This window comes from Erythrolamprus reginae, chromosome 2, assembly GCF_031021105.1.
Source record: "Erythrolamprus reginae isolate rEryReg1 chromosome 2, rEryReg1.hap1, whole genome shotgun sequence".
Classification (NCBI taxonomy): domain Eukaryota; kingdom Metazoa; phylum Chordata; class Lepidosauria; order Squamata; family Dipsadidae; genus Erythrolamprus; species Erythrolamprus reginae.
Window position 1 is genome coordinate 4,505,227 of NC_091951.1, and position 6,397 is coordinate 4,511,623.

Below are 6,397 nucleotides of genomic sequence, written 5' to 3' on the forward strand. Positions count from 1 at the left end.
ACTGAGAGCATATGCACCAAAGACAAATTCCTTGTGTGTCCAATCACACTTGGCCAATAAAGAATAAAGAATTTCATATTGTAATAAATACACGCTACCCTAAGTCTCTTGAGATTGGATGACATACAAATCTAATTAATAAATAATTAATAAATATATACAGTGATCCCTCGATTTTCGCGATCTCGTTCTTCGCGAAACGCTATATCGCGATTTTTCCACCCGATGACGTCACTCTCTTCCTTTCTCATCTTTCTTTCTCTCTCTCTTTCTCTATCTTGCTTCTTCCTCTCTCACACTCTCTTCCTCCCTCTCTCATCTCTTTCTTTCCTTCTCTCTCTTTCTCTATCTCTCCCCCTCTTGCTGGCGGGCGGCGGGTGGCGGGCGGGCGCATCAGCGAGGAGCCGGGGTTTCCCCTTTGCGTAGGCGGCGGGGAAACCCGGATCTTTGTCTGCTCGCTGCTGCTGCGGCCGCCCAGCAGCTGATCTGCTCGGCGGCAGCAGCGAGGAGCCGAATCGGGCTTTCCCCTTTGCGTGGGCGGCGGGGAAACCCCGATCTTCGTCTGCTCGCTGCTGCTGCAGGCAGGCAGGCGGCGGACAAGCGGTGGGCGGACAAGCGAGGCGGCGGACAAGCGGCGGGCGGACAAGCGGCGGGCAGGCGGCGGACAAGCGGCGGGCGGGCAGGCAGGCGGCGGACAAGTGGCGGGCGGACAAGCGGCGGACAAGCGGCGGACGGGCAAGCGGCGGGCAGGCAAGCGGCGGACAAGCGGCGGGCAGACAAGCAGCGGGCAGGCGGGCGGGCAGGCGGCGGACAAGTGGTGGGCGGACAAGCGGCGGGCAGGCAGGCGGCGGGCAGGCAGGCGGCGGGCAGGCAGGCGGCGGACAAGCGGCGGGCGGACAAGCGGCGGGCGGACAAGCGGCGGACAAGTGGCGGGTGGACAAGCGGCGGGTGGAAAAGCGGCGGGCGCGGCAGCAGCGAGGAGCCGAAGATCGGGGTTTCCCCTTTGCGTGGGCGGCGGGGAAACCCCGATCTTCGGCTCCTCGCTGCTGCGGCGCTGCTGAGCAGATCAGCTGCTGGGCGGCGGAAGGAACCTTCCCTGGGTCTTCCCAGGTGCGGAAGTAAAAACACCATCTGCGCATGCGCGGCCATGGAAAAAGGGCGCGCATGCGCAGATGGTGTTTTTACTTCTGCACCACTATATTGCGAAAAATCGAGTATCGCGAGGGGTCTTGGAACGTAACCCTCGTGATACTCGAGGGATCACTGTATTCTCCATAGCTTGTATAGAGTTTTAATTAAATTTTGATTAAATTACTTGAAACAGATCCCTTCAGTCTTTTGTGGGGGAGGGGAATGCATATAGGGGGGGAGTCATTCCCCCACCCCCCAGATCCTACCTGGAGTGGTAGTGCCCCTCCCCCAATCATGTGGGGTCTCACTGTCCCACCCACCCCTCTCAAATCTTCTGCATTTTGAGCCTTTCCTGGCACCCTTCAAAATGTCCAAAGATACTTCACCAGAAGATCCCTTCACTCCTCCACTAGAAACAGAATACCCTACAAAAATAGACTTTCAATCCTGGGCCTAGAAAGCCTAGAACTAAGACGCCTTAAACAAGATCTAAGTATTGCTCACAAGATCATATGCTGCAACGCCCTGCCTGTCGGCGACTACTTCAGCTTCAACCACAACAACACAAGAGCACACAACAGATTTAAACTTAATATTAACTGCTCCAAACTTGACTGTAAAAAACCCGACTTCAGTAACTGAGTTGTCGAAGCGTGGAACTCATTACCGGACTCCGTAGTGTCATCCCCAAACCCCCAACACTTTACCCGTAGTTTATCTACGGTTGACCTATCCAGATTCCTAAGAGGTCAGTAAGGGGCGAGTACAAGTGCACCACAGTGACTTCCGTCCCCTGTCCTATTGCTCTCCTATATCTCCTATACCTTTCTTCTATTCCTATATCTCTTCTTCTATTCTCTCATTGATAGGTTCTGTTCCTATACCTTCTTTTATATTATTTCTTAGATATATTTTACTATGAGTATCTCCTCTATAACCTTCATCATGTATTTTACTATGTGTATACCCACTAAAACCCTCATTGTGTATTGGACAAAATAAATAAAATAAACAAACAAACAAACAAAGGAGCTACCGGAGAGCAGGTTTTGCAATGCGGGGTTTTCTGACCCACCACAAATAGCAGATTGGGTTTCATTCAAAAACGTCTGCTGTTGATCTCAACAAAGCTGAATAGGCATGGTTGCCAAATAAAAGGAGTTTTTATGCATATGCTCTGGGAATGTGTTGAAGTTCAAAAATTTTGGAAGGAAGTACAGAATGAAATTAACAATATGCTAAACATTAATTGGATAATCACGAAAGAATTAGCAACACTAGTTAAACATGGGGAATTACGAGAATTTAAAGAAATCAAAACAGCAGCTTTGGAAAGCGCTCAAGCAGTAGTGGTACTAGGGTGGAAGGACAGCAATAAATGGACAATCCAGAATTGGTACTGGTACATGGTGGGCCACAGCCACTTCGAAATTATGGAAATAAGATTAAATAACTTTGATGAAAATAAGTTGGAGAAGCTGATGGCACGATGGAATAAGGTGAAAAGTTATATCTTAAGTAGAATTTATGACGACAATGTGAAAAATAAATTCCAATCACTTTTTGTATGTAAAGAAATGTAAACCGGAGCTAAGGAAGAAATTGAAATTTATTGGAAATAATTTAACCCCTTAAATGGTGGTGGGGTTTTATTGGTGTTGGGCACTTTTTCTTTAAGTTTTCTTTTTGTTTCTTTATTTGTTGTAATAAAAATTTAATAAAAATATTTAAAAAACAACAACAAAGCTGAATAGGGAAATTGTCCCATCAATAAACACAGGATTAAATGTCACCAAGCATAGAATTAAACATCAAAGAAGTCTTGCTGAATGTCACTCATTTTGGTTCCTTCTTTCTGGCAATCGTGCTTCGTTATTCAATTTATTCTTGAGTGTTGTTGATCATTAAGTCTGGTCTGGAAGAAACCCAAGAGGAGAATTTCCTCCTTACACTGGTAAGACCTGTGATGTTTCTAGGCCAGGGGTGAAATTCAACAGGTTCTGACAGGTTCTGCAGAAACAGTAAGGGAAACTTTTGAGTACTTTAGAGAACTGGCAAATACCACCTCTGGCAGGCCCCAGGGTGGAATGGGAACGGAGATTTATTTTTATTTTTTATTTTTATTTATTTATTTATTTGTTTTGTCCAATACACAATAATACATAATGAGGGTTATAGAGGTGACAGGTAGAATGTATTAAAGGGGGAATGGAGGAGAAAATAAAGAAGTGACATATAAGTTATATTTATATAAATATGAGAGAATAGCAGGAAAAGATATAGGGATAGAAGAGAAGATATAGGAGATATAGGAGAGACAATAGGACAGGGGACGAAAGGCACTCTGGTGCACTTATGGACGCCCCTTACTGACCTCTTAGGAACTTGGTGAGGTCAACCGTGGATAATCTAAGGGTAAAGTGTTGGGGGTTAGGGGGTGATACTACAGAGTCCGGTAGTGAATTCGACGCTTCGACAACTCGATTACTAAAGTCGTATTTTTTACAGTCAAGTTTGGAGTGGTTAATATTAAGTTTAAATCTGTTGCGTGCTCTTGTGTTGTTGCGGTTGAAGCTGAAGTAGTCATTGACAGGTAGAACGTTGCAGCATATGATCTTGTGAGCAATACTTAGATCGTGTTTTAGGCGTCATAGTTTTAAGCTTTCTAGACCCAGGATTGAAAGTCTAGTTTCGTAGGGTGTTCTGTTACGGGTAGAAGAGTGAAGGGCTCTTCTGGTGAAGTATTTCTGGACATTTTCGAGGGTATTATTTTATTTATTTATTCATTCATTCATTCATTCATTCATTCATTCATTCATTTATTTTGTCCAATACACAATACACATTGAAGAGAATAGACAAGTAGTAATATATATAAAGAAAAGGATAGGAGAAAAGATATAAAAATAGAGCAGAAGATATATAAAAGGAAGAAAAGACAAAGGAGATAAAGGAGAGACAATTGGACAGGGGATGGAAGGCACACTTGTGCACTTATGCACGCCCCTTGTTCCTACCAACGCAGTCCAGTTTTCGCCAATTTTCGGCTTTTTCCCCCCGGCATCTCCTGAGAAGGAGCTTCTGAGTTGTGCTTTTGGCATGCGAATCAAAAAGGTTCGCCATCACTGGTCTAGGCTGTAGCTAGGCCTTCAGGTCCATCCTAGGAAACGTGGCACAAGCTGCAGACTTCTTTACATGGGGCTACCTTTGAAGAATGTTTGGAAACGTCAGATCGTGCAGAATGCAGCTGAGAGAGCAATCATGGGCTTCTCCAAGTATGCCCATGTTACACCAACACTCCGCAGTCTGCACTGGTTGCCGATCAGTTTCCGGTCACAATTCAAAGTGTTGGTTATGACCTATAAAGTCCTACATGGCATCAGACCAGGATATCTCCGGGACCGCCTTCTGCCGCATGAATCCCAGTGACCGGTTAGGTCCCACAGAGTTGGCCTTCTCCAGGTCCCGTCGACTAAACAATGTCGTCTGGCGGGACCCAGGGGAAGAGCCTTCTCTGTGATGGCTCCGACCAGTGTTCCCTCTAATTTTTTTGGGGGGTGGGCGGAAAAGTATAGTGTCTGAGCGGCAGTCCCTTTGGGACTGGGTGGCACTCTTTCCCTCTCACTCTTTCCCTCTCGGCTTCTGGGCAGGTTTGAAAAACTCTGAGTTGATGATGATTTTTAAGTGAGCCATTGCTCACTGCTCAGCTTAGAGGGAACTATGGCTCCGACCCTCTGGAACCAACTCCCCCCAGAGATTAGGATTGCCCACACCCTCCTTGCCTTTCGTAAACTCCTTAAAACTCACCTCTGCCGTCAGGCCTGGGGGAATTGAAACATCTCCCCCTTGCCCATGTAGTTTTTCTGTATGATTTGATTGTGTGCTTGTTTTTATATATTGGGGTTTCTTTCTTTTTTTTAATTTTTTAACCTAAAACTGTAATTTAGATTGCTAAATATTAGATTTGTTACTATGTAGTAACATAGTCAGACAAATTCGGTGAATCTCTTTATCTTTTATTTATTTTACCGATTTGTCACCTTTCCAGTACAGAAACATATTATATTTTTCAGAGTATATGATACACCGGAGTATAAGATGCACCTAGATTTTAGAGGTGGAAAACAAGGGAAAAAGTAGTCTGAAGCAAATGGTGTAGTAATATATTATTTAATAAAACACCAGTGTAGCAAAATACTTTTTAGAACCATGTCAGTTGGCGGGCCCCAGGGGAAGAGCCTTCTCTGTGGCGGCCCCTACTCTCTGGAACCAACTCCCCCCGGAGATTAGAACTGCCCCTACTCTCCCTGCCTTCCGTAAAGTTCTTAAAACCCACCTTTGCCGTCAGGCATGGGGGAACTGAAACATCTCCCCCGGGCATGTACAATTTATGTTTGGTATGTTTGTGTGTGTGCTTGTTAGTATATTGGGGTTCTTTTTAAACTTTTTAAAATATTTAAATTGATTTGAATCTATTTGGATTTGTACGATTTGTTTATGCTTTGTTGTGAGCCGCCCCGAGTTCGCGGAGAGGGGCGGCATACAAATCTAAATAATAAATAAATAAATAAATGTATACTTTTTACAACCATGGACACTTTTTACAAACTTCAAACTTGACAGCTTGCTTCTTCATTGCTTATTTGACCCCTATGACAATCATTATATGTTCTATCACATGATTATATTGTACCACAAATGTATATTTTATTTTATGTACGCTGAGAGCATATGCACCAAGACAAATTCCTTGTGTGTCCAATTACACTTGGCCAATAAAGAATTCTGTTCTATTCTATTCTATTCTTTAAGACTTATGGACTTCAGCTCCCAGAATTCCTCCTCCGGTCATGCTAGATGCGGTAATTAGACGGCAAAAACAGTCCCATTTTTTGCCCATTGTTTTTTTTTTTAAATTGAGGCATTTTTGCCTTCTCCCAGTCCCCAGGAGTTCCCCAGACCCTTTCCCCACCCTATTTTTGCAGGAAAATGGGAGAAAAATGCCCCCAAAATCGAGCATTTTTGCCATTCCCCAGCACCCAAGAGTTCTTTGCCAGGGGTGCTGGTGGTGTTAGGACAGAGACAGCAAAAATGGCTGCATTTGGTGTATAAGACACATCGACATTTCCACCCTCTTTTTGGGTGGGGAGCATAGTTCCCTCTAAGCTGAGCAGTGAGCAATCGCTCACTTAAAAATCATCATCAACTCAGAGTTTTTCAAACCTGCCCAGAAGCCGAGAGGGAAAGAGTGAGAGGGAAGGAGAGA